This window comes from Camelus dromedarius, chromosome 6 (genome assembly GCF_036321535.1).
Source record: "Camelus dromedarius isolate mCamDro1 chromosome 6, mCamDro1.pat, whole genome shotgun sequence".
In the NCBI taxonomy this organism is placed as follows: Eukaryota; Metazoa; Chordata; class Mammalia; order Artiodactyla; family Camelidae; genus Camelus; species Camelus dromedarius.
This window is the reverse complement of record NC_087441.1, coordinates 91,000,396-91,022,080: the sequence shown is the minus strand read 5'-3', so window position 1 is coordinate 91,022,080 and position 21,685 is coordinate 91,000,396. Positions and strand designations below refer to the sequence as shown.

Below are 21,685 nucleotides of genomic sequence, written 5' to 3'. Positions count from 1 at the left end.
CTCCCAGTGAGCTGGTAACCTTTTCAAAAAATTGCATTGTCATAATACTTGTCAACCACAAGCAAATATTAAGAACTTACTTCTTCATTGTGCATTGCTAATTGCAGGACAATTAATTGAAGGGTTTTGTGACTTACAGAAGCAAAGTCCGTGATCTCTCTGGTATCATATACACAGTTACATAACAGCCTTAGGAAATAGAGATAGGAAATGTTAATTAAAAATGAATATTTGGATAAGTACTAGAACAATATAAAACAGACATCCAGGAAGCTTTTCATATAGAAACACCAGAGAAGAATGCCATTGAGGTTTGAAAGATTTGGAAAAAATATGTACAGTGAGCTGGAAATTAGACATATGTTTTTAAAGGAGGAAGGGATATTGATTTGGAATTGGATCAAACATCTACCTTCTTTATGTGATTTAAAGGACTTTTCGAACATTTCTTCTTCAATGATTTGATGAACTTAACAACCACAAAACAAATTTTCAGTAATTCCTGTTAATCCACTGAAGAACTTCATTCTAACTCAACTATCCACATATATATGAGTTTTATGTTGTTATTAGCTTGTACTAGCAACCATCACCCATAGCTGAATAAATAATTGTACAACTATTTTGATGTCACAATTTACAATATTCTCACTCTTACATTTGAACCTGAATATAATGTGAGTTAAGGAGGACATGGTGTATATTTTTTCAATTTTGCAGATGAGAAAAATGAGCATGGCATCTTGAATCAGATATACTTGATTTCAAATTCTGGCTTTATAACTTACCATCAATTTGCATTCCCATGCATTCTTCAGTATTTTTTAAATAAAATTGTTTTGAACAGTTAAATTAAATAGGGGAGGTAAAGCTGTTAGTACAGTCTAACAGATTAAGAAATGGTAGTTATTTTGTTTTAAATTTAAAGCGAACATTTTCTCACTCTGTCAAGTTGAATGCTAAATCTCAATCATTGAGGTATTTTAGAATTTTTGTATACTAGACAGTGTATTCATAAATATTCATGCAATTTAACTTTTAAACCCTGAGCTGTATGTTTTGGCACATATTCTATTCCCTATGTAATGACAAAGACATGCGAGTCCCAGTCATTAAGTGGAGTTAGGTGAGGCAGAAAGGAGAAATGACACTGATAAATAATTCCAGGCCATTTCTGTGAACCACAGATGTTTACATCAAGCTGATTAATATTTTCATAATTCACAATAGATTAATTTATTGTGTGTTGCCACCTCCAGCTCTTTTATAAATCAAATTATTAAAATTGTATTTAATAAATCATTTTCATTTTCTAAAGTTATGTAAAAAATTTAGCTGTCATATTAACATATATTGTGAGTCCACAAAGGAAGATTTTTTGAACTCTAACTCTCATAATACAGAAAGAGATTTCATATATTGAAATACAGACAGCCTTTGAAAACATTTGAACATCATTATTAGATAATAAGTTTAAGGCAGGTGTCATCTTTCCATCTTTATCAATCGGATCAAGTTTGTCCAAATATTGGTCAAAAGAAGAATCTGAGTCTATAATCTTATTCCTGTCTCCTGTCCTGACAAAGTTTTAGTTTAGTTTCTTTAGAGACCTCTGTTGGAGGTACATATTTCTTGTTAACAACCTTCTTTCATCTCTCTATATATTTTCTTCTCTCACATTTTATGATTATAGTTTTCATATTATCTTTAAAATTATAAGCAGATTATTCAGAATGATTTTGTAATCAAGTAAGTTAATTATTCATACTTGACCCTAACTAGAAGCAAATCTATAAACTAAAAATGCTATTAAATAATTGATTTCCTGTCTTGTTTTAAGCGACCTGTTCAAACTGTGATTGTTAATTTTGCTGGAAATTTCAATTTAATCTCCTCTAAGATAGCATGAAGTTATTTTACTAGTTTCTTCTCTCCCCATCATGTTTTTAAAACAATTTTCTAAATGTATTATTGATGAACTTTACCTACCTATCTATCCATCTATCCCTTCCCTTCCTCAGGATTTAACTCATTTCTCATCTCCACCCTTCTGCTTATCTGTTGTGGACTGAATTGTGTCTTTCTAAAATTCATATGATGTCATATGATGTCCTAACCCCCAATGTGATTGTGGCCATACATAGGACACTTATGAGGTAATTAGTTAAATTAAGTCATTAGGGTAGGACCCTAATCCCACAGGACTTCTGCCTTTATCAAAAGAGGAAAAGATACAGGTTCTCTCTCCATGTACATACAGAAAAGGGGACATATGAAGACACAGAGAGCAGATCATCATCTACAAGGCAGAAAGAGAGGTCTCCCAGAGACCAACCTGTTGGCAACTAGATATCAGACTGCCAGCCTCCAGAATGGTATGGAAATAAGTGTGCCTGTTGTTTAATCCACCCAGTCTGTGGTATCTTGTTATAGCAGCCTGAGCAGTCTCAACCTAAGCAACCAATTTCTACCACCCTTTCAGATTTCTGTGTAAATATTACCTTTTCCAAAGCCCTTTCTATCACATCCATTTTCATCAACACCACATTACTAGACTTGCTGCATTTTTATATGTTCTAGCTAATACTGTTTTGGATTTCTGTCACCTGTGACTGATTTAGAAGCTTCTTCAGTTTAGAGACTGTTTCCCACCAATTAAACATCCTTAAGACCTATCACAGTGAGTGGTGAATGTTAGGCTACAAGAAATATTTGTTGAAGTGCATTTTTGGAGACATATCAGTACCTGGAAGGCTACCTATCATAAAGTTGTCAAACAATTGCACATGTTCAATTTAACTTGAATTGAAATTCTAAAGACCTTTTTTATGTGATAAAATCATGGGGTTCTTCCCTCCAGTGAAGTAAAATAGCTACCAACGAGAGTTTTAATTATATTATGCTATATCAACTCAATATACATTTAAGTGGCCTCTAAAAATAATGATTATGAACTCTGTGTAGCATTTTGGAAACATTATAATAAAATGTATATGAATTGCATGTAACATAAAAGAAACATTATAATAAAATGGAAAAGACAGGAGGTGAAATTGCTCATGAACTATGATTCCAAGTGTTAACAGATTGAAACATGAGAATATTTAGAGAATAATAGTTATAACATGGTGTCAACATGAATATTTTCTCCATTTTCCAAATTTCTGTGTTGTTTTCTATTTTCACCATTAAAATATTAAATTTAGTTAAAAATGCAAGGAAACATGTGAGTAGCATAGATAATACATATTAGAAGAATATGTGTTAAAAAGGTGAATTAGCATGGCAGCTGGACTCGTGGGCATGGGCAAACTGGATGGGGTTAAATCTCATATTTAATGCTTACTAGCTTGATGATCTTGAAGAAGTGATTTGCATGCTCTGAGACTTCATCTCCTTGTCCTTTGAATGAGAAATGATATTAACATAATGCCCACCAAAGAACTAAGACTGCTGGAGTATCAGGAGTGCTCTTAAACGCCAGCTAATAATTTCCAATATAGTGTAAACTCTGTGAGGCTAGGGACCTGTGAATTCACTACTATAGATTAGTGCCTGGCATTTGGTAATTTTATAATACAACTTTACTTATAGATAAATGAATAAAAGGGTGAATGTAATGAAGCTAAAATATATAGAAAAGACTTCATAGAAAGTCTAGGAATTTTGACGAAAAGAAGAGCAGGACTTTATATACATATACGTGCATATATATCTATAATTTCATTATATGCCTGATGTCTAAGCAGATAACTAAATAAACAAACAATTTTTGCTTCCTGAAGAGAATTAATCCAATTTTCCCTTAAGTTGTTTCCTGAGTAAGATAGTTTTTTTCATAAACTGCTTTAACCCATACCTTGTGATAATTTACTGTGTCTCTGTTCAGAATGATTTTCTTGTGATAGGTTAACTCAGGTTCTAGTAGAATCAGCCATGGTAAATATGTAAAATAAAATTACTGTAAGAAAGATGAATAACATTCGTAAGATCATTTAATATTTTTGGAAGAGAAAAAAAGCAGAAACTGCCTAAAACTTAGAATGCCCCTAGGAACAAGCTGCATTCCCTGCTTTCAAAATCCTTCTTGCTACTTCTGCTCAGTGATGGCACTGAAATTCACTGATGCCTCTGCACACAGTTTTCTTTTTTCAACCTCAGGTCATATCACATTTACAGTTTACTGTCTTAAAAACACATCTGGAATGCACCCAGTGTATTGATTATCTCTCATATTTAAATTGAAAAATATAATGGACTTGGAAAGGAATAAACCAAGTGGTGGCCAGCTTTCTCTATCACTTTTTCTGTGTGTAGCACAGCAGATATATCTAAACATTTTCAGGATAAAAGGAGATTCAAGGGAGCCACTCAGTGATGTCATAGTAAACTTCCTCCCCACGCACACATAGGAGTGTAACACTGACTTACATGTGTTCCAGGAGATAAACCACTCACCCATTTTTTAGGAAATAATTATGAATGGAGTAAGTCAAAGTGTGTCTCCCTGTCCCCTCTCCAGCCCTTATTAATATATTCATACATCTATTGATTCAAAAGGTTAGTCATTCAAATATATATACTATGTATTCATCACACATTTTCTCTATACTAAAGGGCTGTGGAATTTTTGTATTCCAAGAACTTACATTCTAACTGGGAGAGAGACACTGTAAATGAAAAAAAATAAGTAAAGTAATTTCAGAATGCAAAAAATAAAAATGTAAAGAAGAAATAAGGGGGCAGAGGTATAGAGTGAGGATGTTTTCATGGCTATTTTAGAGCTAGTGTTCTGAATGTCTTCTCTTAGGGAGTTACATTTCAAGCTGGGGTGTGACAAATGGACACTCAGCCACAACAGGATATTGGGAGAAGAGAATGTCAGGCTTAATTTCCAAGGAGGATAGTGGCTTGAGGTTTCCAAAGAATTGAAGAAGAAAGGGAAGGAAGGAAGAGGGAGAGAGAGAGAGAAAGAGAGAAAAAGATGAGAAAATGTTAGTGGGATTGAAGAAAACCATGACAAGTTTTATGGGGTGGATGTGAAGGAATAATATGGGCTCAATTTGGCCATGAAAAAGTCTTAGGTATTCTTCTAATTTCAATTGATCTTCAGTGGAGCATTTTCTCTAAGGCAGTGATATTATCTATTAGATAATTTCTTAAAAAATTTACACACACACACACACACACACACACACACACACTACTCCAACATCTTTTGTCTTATGAAAAAGTTGTCTAGACACAGAGATAGGACACCATGTACTGAAAGATGTCCAAAGGAATCAATGTGAGAACTGAATTGTGAAAGCTTTGAGTTCCAGTCCAGATAAACAAGAGGAAAAAAGCACTTTTTAAGTATTTAAGTATTGGTGAATCAACTTTACACTAACATTTTTTAAACCCTTGATTTTGTCAAAAAACATAAATATCAGCAAGATGCAACTGAAATTTTTTAACATCCCTAAAATTTTAAACAGTCTAGACGTGTTTGCTTAAAGGTTGAGCAAAGGTTGAGAGGTTGACTTCTCAAGTATCTGCATATATTTTATTTTCTACAAATATAAAAATTGTATAACAGAAACAGAATATGTTGGTGTATATTTGTAAAATATCTACCATTTATTGGACTATTACACTGTTCTGCACATATTTTAATTTTTCAAGAATTCAGATTTGAGGAGGGGGTTAGAGTTCAGTGGTAGAGTGCATGCCTAGCATGCACGAGGTCCTACGTTCAATCCCGGACCTCCATTATACAAACAAACAAACAGACCAAATTACCTTGGCCCCCACTCACCTCAAAAAAATATTGTGTTAAAAAAAATTCAAAATTTACATTGACACTAACAGGGAACTATTATCATGTTCAATTTCCTGTTGAAGAAAATGAGTTTCAGGGAGGCTTCCCCAGCTCATTTCAGATGGCAAATGTCAGGGTAGGACTAGATCTGAGCTCAGGTCCACCGAATTATTCTGCTGTCCCACACAGTTTAAACCATGGCTTCTTTCAAAGCATGCTTGAGTATTCAGCAGTAGAATGTGGGTTTCTTTTACTGTGTGGCTTACTCTGAAAACAGTAAAAGCACATAAAATTATGAAAAAGAGGAAAGAAAACATATACATTGCTTTTTTGTAATTTTTTTAAACTGCTCTATATCATTCTCCTCCTCATCCTCTTTTCTATTGTCCTTTCTTACTTAATGGCTTCAAACTTTCTTATGTCCCTTCTTCATGTCCTTTTTTGTACTGTGCTTTCTCTGTGGCATAAGCCTTTATTCTTAGATCTACAGTCTTATAGTACATTTGTGAATATATCTTATCTTTTTAAGAGAAAAATATGTAATATATATATGATCATAGAATAGCAAACTTTATACGACTCCTAAATCTATAATTTTATACAAATATTTTTGTCATTTTTAAGCTTATAAGCAAAATCTCCATGTGAATAGTATGTTTGCAAATACACAGACACCAAATATAAAATGATATAATTTGGAATTTTTATATATTAAAAGCTATGGAAATAAGCCAGAAGCAAAGTGCTTATAATTGTTGTCATGGCAGAGAGAAAGTTATGTAGTTTACATAGCCTCAGAGCATCTGTTATCTGAATATGAACCAAAAACACTCTTTAAAAGATCCTGGGCACATTAATGGAATCATGATTTCCCCTAAAAGTAAATAAACCTATAGATTAATATTACAGGAAACTGTGTAAGAGGATATAGTAAAATATTTATTCAATGTTATTTAAAAAAATACTACTTCTGTTCTACCACGTGAAGACATCCAATTATCAAGAATTTGAGTGGAAAGAACAAAGGAAGAAAAAGAAATAAGTAGAAAAAAGGCTTGCAGTCAATTTTCCTAGAAGCAGTACATTTTTCCTAGGCTTGGCACTTTATAAAATACAATTGTCTATGCCTGCTCTTCAAATAGAATCATTTATAAACATTGTGCAAATCTATATTATAAATTTCATAGCTCTTGCCAAAATTAAGGATATTTTCTTACTTTGAAAAACACCTCATTTAATTGTTTTAACTGCAAAATTAATGAAATTCAGAACATCTAAGAAAAATTACAAAACAAATGACTAACATATTTTATAGCACCTCCTATTCAAGAGATGGAATCTGCATCTCAGTTCTGTGAATCTGGGCTTGTCTATGACTTGCTTTGACCCAGAGAACCTGACAGAAGTAATGGTTATCTTTTTAAGTTGTTAAGTTTCCAGGTGTTTCTTTCATTCAACACAAAATAACTGATACAACACTGACCAACATGAATTGGACAAAATTATTTCAATAAATTTTCCCTGACAAATTAAATATCAAGTGATATCTAGATATTAAGTTCACTATTCATGCCCCCTGCCAGAATGTGGCTTTCTTCACCTGTCTAGAAATTCTAGAGACCCTGAGCTGCGGTTGCTTCTTTCTTAGAGAGGATGGATGAGAGTGGACTAGCCTGCTTATTGACCTTGTCCTCTGTCAGCCACATCTGAAGGTAGCTGCTCATCTAAAGGTGGGATTCTGCACTGTTCCTATTTATCATTTTCTCCAGAGCAGAAACTGTGGACCTATGGTTACATGTGATCACAGTCCATGGAAGGACACATCACCATGGTCTTTTAAATAGATATAAAATGTCAACAGGCCTGGCTTATTAACACATACAGGTCCTTAATACAGGCTTAGGTAAAGATTGATCTTTGAGCTTCAAAAAAGAAACAAAGAGCTATTGGAGGTCATCAATGAGAGGATGTGACTTCAGCTGACTCATGAGCTGGACCCACCAATCAGAGCTCCTCAACCCCTCCACTGCCCTTTCCATGTACCTTCTGACCACCTTTCCCACAGCTGGAGCTGTTTTCAAGGACACAGCCTTGAGAGACCAATGTATGATGGAGACCATCTGGAAAGTACATGTGACTGAATCCAGTAAAGGCCTCCAAATAAACTTTTAAGATTCTGCTGAGCAGGTTCAGAAGTCTATTTGTCTCACAGCCACCAAAGACAAACCTCATATGTAACTTCCCATGCTTATTAAACCTGCCACATACCAGTCTGGAGTGGTTTGCCTCTTTCTTCAGTCTCTCTTTGCACTCTATGTATGGGGTCCGTTTTTGAACCAACAAGAGCATCTTCATTTCTCTAATGTGGCTATTGGCAGAAACCATAGATTGAATAAAGCACATCTGGTTACTACCTCCATCTACCTTAGAGGGTGGAGGAAGAGGGTAAAGGTTAAAGGGCTCCTGAGTTGAGTCCATGATGTTTGTAGAGAGGAGATTGCTCACTGCTTGGTAGTGAGTTCTTGAGTGCAGTATCTCAGCTTTACTACTTCAGACAAAGGCAGTGATTTTCGTAGAGAATGGGTGACAGCTGCAGCACTGATTCCACCAGGTTTCCAAGGAAGAGAGGCTGAAGGATTATGCTTTTAAGTGGCTAGGTGGGTTGCTCAGAGTTTTTTATGTATTTATTTATTTTTTTAAGCAGTAGGTCTCCACGTGGAGTAATTCTTCCCTGGGACATTTGGTAAGATCTGGAAAGATTTTTGATTGTCATTCTAGGAGTGCATTGTTATTGCAATCTTGTCTAAGATGCTGCTAAAGGTCATAAAATGTACAAGTCAGCATCCCTCCTCACTCCCCCCCTACCACAGACACACACATAAGCACAATCCTGTCCAAAATGGCAATAATGCCAAAGTCCAGAAACCCTGGTCTGGAGGAGCCAGGCCTTCCTTCCCAGATCAGGAGCACGCAGGTAGTTTTTGCTCTCAGTCTTTCAAATTGTGTAATTAAATCCCAATGACACTACTATAATTGAAACAGAATGGTTGTGCTTAAATTTAACCTACTCTATTATAGCAAAATAATGTTATCCTATTTAAAATTTACAGGGAACAGATTTCAAATGATTTAGGGAAGAATCTGTTATTCAAAGGGAAACAATAGGCCCAGGTCCCCAGTGTGGGATTCCATGAAACAACTTACATAATACATTTACCATTTACTAAATGGTATTATTTATTATTATTATACAATTTTAGTTTTATAAAGAAGCTTTCATGTACCTTGTTATTAACAATAGCCCCAAATCACTGCTTAAAAAACTCACCTGTTACCCAAGTTGTAAATGAATCATTTCCTTGTGATGTCAGGGATCTTGGGGCCCATAAAAGGAATTTTTTTAGTGTCTATCAGAGTACACTACAAAACAAATATCATTAAGCATATGAAAAGCAATATAATGCCCTTATTTTTTGAGAAGACTTAAAAGAAAACAATTAATGAGATCCTCACACTGAACATCATACAAAGATATGTGCAGCTTAATTAGGATTAAATTTAAGCCTTTTTTAAGTTGTAATTTAAATTAAGCTTTTATGTTAACTTTTTAAAAATCTATTTACATGTATTTCTGAAATTTATTTGGATGGACATTTAGTTATATCATATTTACTCCTCTCATTCTTTCTAAAATAGAATCTAAAATAGGTTGAAGGTTGTTTATCATCTGAAAGTTAAAACTCAAACTATAGATGATTTTTAGCTCCTTACGCTGTTCATTATTTCCTCCATTGTGAACTGGCCAAATGCTGTAGTTATTTAGAAGTCTTTTCCATTGTCTCCTGGAGAGAGTGAAAAGAAAAAGAAATGTGATAGGAGAAATTAGCCTAATGCATTGACTTTAAGAAGAAATAAATGTGAAATCTGTTATTGTACACTTTTGCAGTTGGATAACTATTGTATGAAGTGACAGAAAACCAATTTTTATAGAAGTTTTATACCATTAAAAGTATACTCAATTTTTTTGAAATTCATGTTTTTGCCTTTGTTACTTACAGATCAAAATTTAAAATGAGTGCTTTTTGTTATTTTTTCTTCTCCATGAAAGTCATTTTGATAATTAGTCCGTTTATTAATGTGTTCCTTGATTTTAAGTTATTTCTGCTTCTTCATTATCTTGATTACATTATCTTATACAGTGACCCAAAAAACTGCTGTTAACCCTTTTATTTACTGATTGATAAGGCAGTGAATATAGTTAGCAGAAATTTTGTAAAAACTGAAGTGTCTCATGTATGTGGAAGAATTTAATTTTATTTTTCTTGAATCTATATCCTGACATTGATGTTGTCATTCAAAACTGCTTTAAGCATTACTTTCTAAATTCTTACATTTATTCAACAAATATTGAATACATATAACACATCAGAATATCCTTAGACAAAGGGATATAATGATTAAAACAAAATATGCTTGCCTCCACGAAGCTTGCATTATAGCATCCTCTATCCTTCTGATTATGGTGTTTCTCTTGATTCTTTCTCAATCTATACATTCATCTTTTAAACAAATATTTATGGTGTTCTTATGTGCTTGGCTTTGTTCTACATGTTTGGTACATAATGGTGAGATGATTACTATCTTCGTGGTTTTTAAATTAGAATGGGGAAATGAATATTATATAATAAAGGCAGACATGAATACAAAATAATGAGAATTTAAGTACTAAGAAAGAGACAAATGCTCTGTAAGAAAACAATCTGGGTAGCAGATTCTTGTATAGAATATGCAGCCCAGTATTGTCCTTAAAGAAGTAAGTCAACATGAGAGCTGAGTGAGGAGAAGGAAATAGCCATGCCCAAGAATTCAAATTCATGCTTTTCTGATAGAATATCATCACATTTAAGTACTGAGATGGGTAAAAGTCACAGTCTTCAGTACACCAGAGTCCAGTGCAACTGAAATTCAGTGAATAAAAGGAAAGAAAGATATTAGAAGATGCTGGGTGGTGGCCATGATGCTGAAGATCAAGAAGGTGTATTTTGGAAATATAATTATAAGGAATTGGTGATATTTTTTATGTGAGGACTAAGGAATACAGAAGTATCAAGGATGACCCCTAAAATCTGAGCTTAAGCAGCAAAACAGGGGACATAGTTTATGGAAGGAGTGAGATGAGTTTGAAAAATGTGTTAGAGACACCTTTTCTGGCACTAAAGCAGAGATGTCAGGTGGAAAGCTGAGTATAGGTCAAACTTCAGAGGAGGTGATCAGATTGAAGTTAGAGGTACAATGAGAGGTGTCTTGGGCTGCAATTACAAGTCATAAAAACAGGTTCCCCAAAGAGTGTCTAGAGAAGATACTTCCAGTATAGATTCAATAGTAAGGTTTGAGTAGAGGAATAAAATCTTGGAGCATGCACTAGGAAATGGAGATACAGAAAAAATGGAACAAAGCTTTGACTTCTAGGGGATTAAGGTCAAGTTGAAGAGATATACATGTATCTGAATAGTTATATGATAAAGATATGTACTAGCTACTAATGGAGCACAATGGAGGAAACATTTAATTCTACTGAGGGTAGTTCAGAGGAGAGTTACAGAAGGATAATATGGAGCAATTCTGAAAAATCTTCAAAATAAATAACAAGCTAATAGGACACAGGGAAGAACATTCTGAGCAAAGGATTTGAGATTAAAAAATTCAAAGCATTTGAACAATTGTAAATAGTTCAGCTTAATTACACGGTTATAGCTTGTTTCACAATTCAAGATTTAGGTTAACCTTCACTGATGTACCTTTCCACCTTTATTTTACATTCCTGTAGTAATTAACAAATCATATTGCTTTTGCCCTCTCATTGTCTGCATTAACATTTTCTCTCCTGACTTGTCTTTAATCTGCACACTAAAAAGAGGAGCATAATTCCTTTTTATAAGCAAATGCTCATGCAGTTCTATGCAAAGAGCTGATGGTCTACAAATGTATCATTTTCTAAACAACTGTATTCTTGTCCCTTTGTCCTTGGTGGAGATGGAAGTAAAACTTTTAAATAGTGTGAAAACCAAAATAACAGTATCCAAAATATTACAACATATTCTATCCTATCTGTGATGCCCTGATGTAAGTAAAACAATTCAGTGATCTGAAATTAACCTGTAATTAAAGTGTTGAGAATCAATCAGTACAATTTAAGTTTCATTAAATTCAAACACACTCAAAATTGAATCAATTTATTAAGCTTACTTATTTCCCAGTCCCCAACAGACACAATAATACCAACATGTAACAAGTTCAGACATAAACAGCTTCACTGTTCCACTTACAGAAGTGAGACTACAACTTCCCAATTAGAATAAGGTACACTCTAAATACACATTAAAAGCAAGACAAGACACTCTAAATTGAAGATCTGCTTGCTGTTGGTGAGAATGCCTTGAAGTATTGTTCTTGATCTATATGCAAAAGTATAGGGACACACACTTCTCAAAAGAGAATACAAAGTTCCATCTAACCAATCCATCTTGTGCAGATTTTCCCTTCATTCAGTGCAAGTTTAGAATGTATAAATTATTTTGATCAGAATTCAGCAATAAAATCTTAACTCAAAAACAAAAACAACAGAAGTGTCTTGTTCACACAATGCCTGTGTGTCTTTGAAAAAAGAAAACTACCTGGAAGCAGTCCTTTCTGTAGCTTTCTGCGAATATTGATTAACAGATTCCCTCATCTTGACTTGGAGCCACTCTCTTAGAATCATAAATTGTGAAAATGAATTGCATATTAAAGGTTCTGGCACCCAATAACCTTGAGTTTTCCAAATAATGTTTTTCAAGACATTTAACTAAATGTAACTATAGTGTAAGGAGAAGGTAGTTGTCAATATGAACACTTCAATAGAGTAGAAGTAGTCATGTAATTTTTTTGCATTCAATTATTCATTCTATGTTATGTGATAACACGTAATCTATCAATTATTTGTTGACTATCACAATTAAATTTGTCAGATTCTTTTGGTAAAACCACTACCAAAAATAGCAATGACTAAACATGCTTTTATAAGGATCAAGCAACCAATGCAGTTTAACACATGATCCATTAGAACCTCACATTTCAAAGCCTGGAGTTCTTTGACAGGTGGAAAAAATGTACACACTGTATACATTACAGAAGAGATCTTACAAACTTCTATCAATAAATATCCACAAAACTATTGCATGTCACTGCTAAAATTCAATTTCACAATTCTGTTGAAAAAATTCCATTGGTTACATATCTCATTTAAGTGTTGGAACGAATACTCAGTGACTTCTAAGAAATGATGGACAATCTGAATTAAATAGCTAATTAACTTAAAATCAAAACTATAATAATTTACATATTTGATAAAAGTAATCTATATGTGTGCTTATCACACTAATATAATGTAGAATAAGATGGCTATAATTGTGGATGACTAGGTATACAGAGGTAGTAAAATGGTCCTGCTAGCTAGCAAATCTGAATATTAAAATCAGGACAGAATAAGAAGAAAGTAGGGAAGAGAGGGAGAGAGGAAGATGAGAGGGAGTGAAAGAGAAAAAGGTGGGAAGGAAGGAAGGATTTGTAGTCAAACTGTTACATGTCAGGCCCTAAAATAAATTATTTCTTTAATTCTCCAACACTGGTTCTGTTATCCCCAGAATTTAGTTTAGCTTTTTTTTTTTTTTTCCCAAGGTGAAAACATCAAGGTTTAGGAAGATTAAATAAACTTTCTGTGAACACATAAATAATGAAAGAAGAAACAGGATTTTAAACTATTGACTTTTTATTACATCTGGACAACACAATTTACTTAAACATAGACTGATTAAACAAATATTTACTACTATTTGTTTTTATCATTTATGTACTTTCCTATAACTGATAATCACCAGCAAAAACTCAGGATGTAATGTCTCTTTATTTCACCATTGTAACAGGAGAAATAGAAAACATATTTTCTATACAAAACATTTGATTTTAAGATTTTTTTACTCAGCATGCTGAAGATAAATTCAATTAATGGTAGTTAAAATTAATCAGCAAGAAACTGAATGGGACAAAGGGCCTAATTGTTCCTTAAAATATTTATTTCACAGTCTGTTCTAGATGTCATTTTTTATGACATCTTGTTGGGACATCTCTTAATAATAAAAATAGTTACTTTTTTGAGATACACTTTTGAAAGGTTGTGATAATATAATACAAATAGAATAATACTGTTTTACTAAACTTGTGTAAATGCAAATTCCAAAACACAAGCATAAGTTCAGCTTTGTTTCTCAGTACAAAATTAAACTATACTAAATTAAACTATGCTAAAGGGAAGTGCTTGGCTAAGGGAGTTTGGCCATCTCAGTAAATAACCATAATTTATGCAGTTTGCTCATTTCCGTGCAATTCTTTTGCATGTTAAATAAAAATTGATATGAGTGAAAGGATATGAAATCTCTACTAACAAAGTATAAAGAAAAAATAACACACTAACTTAAAATATACTTCAGCTACCTGTCATGAGCAAATTTTAAAAAGCCTTTAATGAAAAGAAGTGCAGTACTTGGCAATATCAGTACTTGCTTCTATAGATGATTCAGCTTATTTGAGTCTTAAAAAGGACTCAGATATATTCGTGTCTTCATATCTGAATGCTATGTGGTTTTCCTGTGGGATAAGGTGAATTATTTCCATTTAATAACTTTAGAAACAAAAGATAGGATATTTCCATATTAAATTTTAGATGTTGATATTTAAAATAGCACCTTTGGCCATAGCTTGACCTCATATTTTGTTTCTCTTTATTTGATATTAATCTTGAGTCATCAATTGCAAAATTTTGTGCATCGTACTTCTTGTGAATAATTAAAATGGGTCAAACCAAGGAATTGTATTTGACTTCTTTAGGGCAGAAAACTGGGAGAAAAAAGTTAAGAAATTCTACTAATTTACCAGGGATTGCTCAGCAAGGCTGACTGCAGGAAACTTTCAACTGCTTACCCATGCAAGGGTTCATCAGTAAACTGGCAATTTCAACTGTCTGTATTTACAAGTTCCTGCTGTTCAACATCAATAAACTCACTGACTGAATTCATGCAATTCAGCCACACAGCCAAGCACTGACGGCAACTGCAAGGAATGCCTTTGAAAAATTGAGATCAATGATTGAATACTTGCACTTTTAAGTGTAGATCCATTCACATTCTTTATGACTCTTTAGGGAAGCACAGCAGTGGACAGTCATATAACTGCTATGCACTTACAGTTGGTGTTATTTGTTAAGAAAATGTATGGCAGTTTGAAGACCAGAAAAGGGATTGCCAAGATGACAGAGTAGAAGGACACATAGCTCACCCTGTCCCATGAACACACCAAAAATTATATACAAATACAGAACAATTCACACAGAATAACTCCTGAAATTTGACATAATTTCTCTTACTTTGGAAATACAAGGAAAGCCCCACAAAACCAGGTAGAGGAAAAAAAGAAAGAAAAAGGAAATTGGTGCATGATATGCTTCACAGAGAGAGAGCAGCATAGAAAGAAAAGTGCCCTCACCCTGGGAAGCTCCCTCTCCAGCAAAGAGATCCACATGGACAGAACAGGAGCTTCAGAGGTTTAGAGGAGGCAGCAACAGCAGCTTAGCAGAAAGAACTAAGAGAAACCAGCAGTGAGAGTCACTGTGAACCCTAGCCTAAGATGCATGCCAGTGGGGACAGGCTGGGCTGAGCTGCTGGAACTCAGGCTTCCATGGATGAGCCTGGGGAGGGGACTGGGGTTGACTGCACACAGGCAGCCTCAGGAGCCTGGAGTGTGGTGCGGGCTGTGGCTAGAAGAGAGTGCAAATCAATCTGGGTCCCTCCATAGAAAGCACCATTGCATGTGGGATGAGGGGTGCATTGCAACCTTCATAGCTGCCATCTCCACTAGTGCACAGGGTATTGCTCTGCACCAATGTTGATGAGCATTCTTGTGAGAAGAGAGGTGGGGTTCAGTCACAGCCATCTTCTCAGCTTGCTCTGGAGGGGTACAACTGCTGGTGCTTGTCTTCTGGGCAGAAGAGGGGCTGAAACATGAACTGTTACCCAGGGGCCCTGCAACATCACAGGCAAGACTGTCATTCTAGTCCCAGGCAGAGGTGGTTGATTTGCTCTCCTGGTGCATTTGTGGACCTGTGCCTCTAAGACAAATGAGTGGAGATTTGGTGCACATTGGGGTTGGGTTTGGCATCAACCGTGGGTCTGTGTACCCTGCTTTTGATTTGTGGTTACCCTGTTTTTTAATTATGTTAGCCCATTAGTATATCTATTTCCTTTAGAATGGTAGTCATATAGGCTTTAACACATCCTATGACGAATGCAAAGAAAATTTACATTTGGTTTCACTGGGGAATTCTACCAAACATACAGAGAAGAACACATATTGATCCTTCTCAAACTCTTCCAAAAGATTGAAGAGGAGGAAATACTACCAAACTCATTCTACAAAGTCACCACCACCCCAATATCAAAACCAGGTAAATATACTACCAAAAAAGAAAACTATAGGCCAATATCATTGATAAACATAGATGCAAAAATCCCTCACAAAATATTAGCAAACAGACTCCAACAACACATAAAAAAGATCATACACAAAGATCAATTTGGATTCATCCCAGGGATGGTTCAATATACACAAATCAAACAATGTGATACACCACATCAACAAAAGAAAGGACAAAAATCACATGATCATCTCAATAGACGCAGACAAAGCATTTGATAAAATTCAAAACTCATTTATGATAAAAATTCTTACCTAAGTGGGCGTAGAAGGAACATATCTCAACATAATGAAAGCTATTTATAACAAACCCACAGCCAGCATAATACTCAACAGTGAAAAGGTGAAAACCTTCCCTCTAAAATCTGGAACAAGACAAAGATGCCCATTCTCATCACTTCTATTCAACAGAGTAGTGGAAGTCCTGGCCACAGCAATCAGACAAGAAAAAGAAATAAAAGTAATCTAAATTCAAAGAGAAGAAGTAAAATTGTCACTAAATGTGGATTACATGATACTGTATATAGAAAACCTTAAAGGCTCCACACAAAAACTAATAAATCTGATAAAAAAAATTTGGCAAGATAGCAGGATACAAGATTAGCATTGACAATTCAGTTGCATTTCTTCACACTAACAATGAAATATCAGAAAAGGAAAGTAAAGAAACAATCTCTTTTAAAATCTCATCGAATTAAAAAAAAATTCTTAGGAATAAATCTGACCAAGGAGGAGAAAGATTTGTATCAGGAGGACTACAAAACATTAATTAAGGAAATTAAAGATAACTCAGAGAAATAGAAAGATATCCCATGGTCTTGGATTGGAGAAATTAATATTGTTAAAATGGCCACACTACCAAAAGCAATCATTAAAAAGTCCATGAATGATAAACGGAAGAGAGAGTGTGGAGAAAAGGGAGCCTTCACACACTGCTGGTGAGAATATAGTTTGGTACAGCTATTATGGAAATCAATATGGAGATTCCTTAACAGAAACTAAAAATAAAGTTACAATATGATTCAGCAATCCCACTCCTGGGCATATATCTGGAGATATCTCTAATTCAAAACGATACATGCACCCCAATATTCATAGCAGCACTATATACAATAGCCAAGATATGGAAGCAGCCTAAGTGTCCATTGACAGATGGCTGGATAAATAAACTGTGGAATATTTATACAATGGAATGCTACTCAGCCATAAAAAGAATAAAAGAATGTCATTTGCAGCAATATGGATGGACCTGGAGGTTATCATTCTAAGTGAAGTAAGCCAGAAAGAAAAAGAAAATTATATATGATATCACTCATATGTGGAATCTAAAACAAATTAAAAATAAAGACACAAATGAACTTCTTTACAAAGCAGAAATAGACTCACAGACATAGAAAAAAACTTATGTTTACTAGGGTGAAAGGAGGTGGGAATGAATAAATTAGGAGTTTGTAAATATATGTACTATTATATATTTAATATATAAGCAACAAGTTTCTTCTGTATAGCACAGGGAAGTATGTTCAGTATTTTGTAGTAACCTATAATGAAGAATAATATGAAAACAAATATATGTATGAATACATATATGACAGAAACATTATGCTGTGCACCAGAAATTGACACAACTTTGTAGACTTTACTTCAATTGAAAGATAGAAAGAAAGAAAGAAAGAAAGAAAGAAAGAAAGAAAGAAAGAAAGAAAGAAAGAAAGAAAGAAAGAAAGAAAAAAGAAAGAAAGAAACTAAAAAATTTAAAAGAAAAAAGAAGGCCAACAAAATTAATAAACAAAAAAAGGAAAATTGGATTGGATTGTTTCAAAGTACCCCTTTATCTTATTATTTATAATTTAGTCAGTCCTCTATTCAACCATATATCAGTTGGTTATTGCCCCTGACCATCACTGACCTACTTTCTGTCTCTATCGTCCTACTTATTCTAAACATTTCATATAAATTGTATCCAATATGTGGCTTTTTGTGTATGACTCCTTTCACTTAGCATAATCAGAACTACATTCTTTTTATGGCCAAATAATATTGTATTCTATGGATGTACCATATTTTATTTACAAAATTACTTGTTGATAGTCTTTGGCTTGTTTCCATTTTGGGGCTATCATGAATACTGATGCTGTGAATATTTGTGTACAAATTTTTGAATGTATTTTTAAAATTTTCTTGGGCATGACAGTGGAGTTGCTGGATCATATGATAATTCTTTCTTTAACTTTTTGAAGAACTAGCTGCCTTACAAATTGGCTTCACCATTTTACATCTCCCCCGACTACAAGCAATGTATGAATTTTCCAATTTCTTCACATTCTTTTCTGTTATTGCCTGTCTTTTTTTTTTTAATGATAGCCATCCTGGTAGGTGTGAAGTGGTACCTCAAATTGTATTAACTTTCTTAGCATTTACAAACTAAGTGATATATGTGTAGATATGAAAGTAGATTCATAGGGACATAATTAGATACATGATAGAAGGAAGTATACAGGCATATCTCAAAGATATTGCATGTTCAATTCCAGACAACTACGATAAAGCACATATCACAGTAAAATGAGCCACATAATGTTTTTGGTTTCCAAGTGCATATAAAATTTATGTTATACTACATTGTAGTCTATTTAGCTTGCAATACTATTATATCTAAAAAAGCAATACACATACCTCAATTAAAAATACTTTAAAAACTGTTAGCCATCATCTGAGCCTTCAGTGAGTCATAATTCTTTTACTTGTGAAGGGTCTTGCCTCGATGCTGACAGATCAGGCTAGCAGTTGCTGAAATTTGAGATGTCTGGCAATTTCTTAAAATAACAATAAATAATAATTGATAGCAAAATATTGATTGATTCCTCTTTCACTTGAACACTTAGAGGCCATTGTAGGGTTATCAACTCATCTAATTTAAATATTATTGTGTCTCAGGGAATAGTGAGGCCCAAGGAAAGAAAGAGAGATGGGGGAACAGTCAAGTCAATGGAGCAGTCAGAACACACACAGCATCTGTGAATCTGGTTTTCATCTCATGTGAGTGGGGTTCATGGCACTCTGAAACAATTACAATAGTAACATCAAAGATCACAGGTCACCATAACAAATATAAAAATAATGAAAAAGTTTGAAATACTGGGAAAATTACCAAAGTGTGACAGAGAGATACAATGTGGAAAAATGGCAGTGATAGACTTGCCAGAGACCAGGTTGCCACAAACTTTCAATTTGTAAAGAAAAAACTCAGTATCTGCAAAGTACAGTTAAGTGAAGCACAATAAAATAAGATATACCTGCATATAGAAACTGCCAAACAAATTATGCAAATTCATGATTTTTTTTTCTGAGAAAAAGAATACTCACAAGGTCAGATACACTTTTGTGAGAGGAATGACCCTTTTGAAGTCACTGGCATTGACTGGTTTTTGAAGGATGAACACTATTCACACAGAGTGAGAAGAGAGAGAAAACTCCTCAAATAGAATATTTAAAGTAACATTTGGGAAGGCAAAATGTACAGGGTATCATTGTGAAACATTGGGTATATCTACTTTGCTTGAGCAGACAGTTTTACAAGAGAAGAAAATAAACCTGGAAAAATATATAACCATCACAACTAAAATAAGGCAACATAAATAATTAGAGTAATTACATACATTCAATATTTTGAAACAATGCAAGATGATGATAAGTTTAAGTGGCATCATGAGTGAAACATCATAATTAACATGATGTGCACTGAAATATTCATAAGAGTTTCAGAAAGGGATAGTATTTGAATGGACATAGACACATCCCAGGTTGGTCCAATACAGAAGGAACTATTGAGAATTAGATAAGAGATGGGCAAAGCTGTGCCTGCTATTCATTTCTCCCCACAAGCCTTGTGCTGTACCATGATATCCCACTGAATCTGGGCTTTCTGAGGACCCTAGAGTTAAGGTTGCTTCTGATCTCCATGTATTTCCATTCTTTTGAACCCAATTTGGCTACTAGTTACATTATGTTTATATAAATGAAGTGTTTTATGTGAGGGTATTAATTAGCTATGTCAGCACTGGACTGCACCCTGCAGGTCTACAAGCCCTGTACTTGCCCAGCTTCAAGACCTGAGAAAGATCCCAGAGTCAGCAACAGAGATAATCAATAGTTTAATGATTAGGGTGATCTTACACATCTGAAGCAAAGTCCTGGAGCAACATCCTGCCATGTGTGGGAGCTGGAGGGCAAGACATGATGGCAGTCTTTGCTCCTGGTGGGGAAGAAGAGGTTACCAGTCATAGGGGAGTTGATGTCAGGTTGGCTCATTGGTTACGAGGGTAATCAGCACAGGGTCATGCCTCTCACCACCCCTTGGATAAGCATAGTGGTGAGTTCTGATCTAAATCTAGAACAGTCATTAGCTGGGGCCTGGGGTGAATATGAAGGAAGATCAGTCTTATGAGTTGTGTGTAGGTGAAGCAGGCACCAGTGAAGCAGGAGATGTATAGAGAGAAGCCATCTTGAGTTGCCTGACCATACAGCCATCATCAGAGGTACATGTTATTTATTGACTGAAAATAAAGAATCACGGAGTAGTGACATCAGAATTCCCATACTCTCTTAAGGTTATAATTGCTTGTTCTCTCTGTATGGGCAGAACCCTTGCCCCCAAGTTTCTGTTGAAACTCAGGTTTCAGGGAAGTGTCTTCCAGAATAATGTTCCTTGTATACAGGAGGTGGAACTGGAAATTAAGAGAATGGTTAGGATATCAGAAAACTAGACAAAATGATGACAAAGGGATGGATATCCATTCAGAGGAGAACATGAGAAAAGAGAGGGGAGAATGGCAATCTGATAGGGGACACTTAAAATAACCAACGTCAGAAAACAACCTTTGGGAGGACATTTTACTTTTCAACAGGAGGAGATCACCAAAAAGGAAATCATAAAGTTGGCTTGGAATGTGTGCCATCATCCTAAATAGTCTTAAGACGTGTGATGTGATATGTCGAGTTCTCTGGTGAGTGGAGTGATTAAGCTGTAATGACAGCTCCACAGGGCACAATGTCAGGAACCAGTCCCGATTGCTTTTCTGTTGAAGAGGGCAGTAGGGTGGAGGTGGTCTTCCATTTTCAAGTTCCTTCAATATGCTGGTCCTCAAGCCAGTGCATATGTATTTGGGCAGCTGAAAAGAAGAAGGATGAAGAAGGGCATTGAAACCCTTTAAAATTGTACTCAAAGAACAAGTGACACTTACTTTTATATGTGACTGACTACAATTTAGTCACTAAATCTAGCTACAAGTCATGCTGGGAAATGTTCCCAGATAAGTA

The 21,685-nt window shown here is 34.6% G+C and overlaps 2 long non-coding RNA genes across 2 annotated transcripts in view; one reads left to right on the top strand and one right to left on the bottom strand.

Moving 5' to 3' along the window:
* The window catches only part of LOC135321558 (uncharacterized), a 941,446-nt gene that overhangs the window by 416,260 nt on the left and 503,501 nt on the right, over positions 1-21,685 (top strand). The window lies entirely within an intron of this gene.
* Positions 7,012-21,685, bottom strand: part of LOC135321559 (uncharacterized) — a 59,252-nt gene continuing 44,578 nt past the window's right edge. Inside the window, exons 3-5 of the long non-coding RNA XR_010381419.1 lie at positions 9,575-9,645; positions 9,132-9,223; positions 7,012-8,553 (exon numbers count right to left, since the gene is read on the bottom strand). This is a non-coding gene — a long non-coding RNA (uncharacterized LOC135321559). The remainder of the gene's footprint in view (positions 8,554-9,131; positions 9,224-9,574; positions 9,646-21,685) is intronic.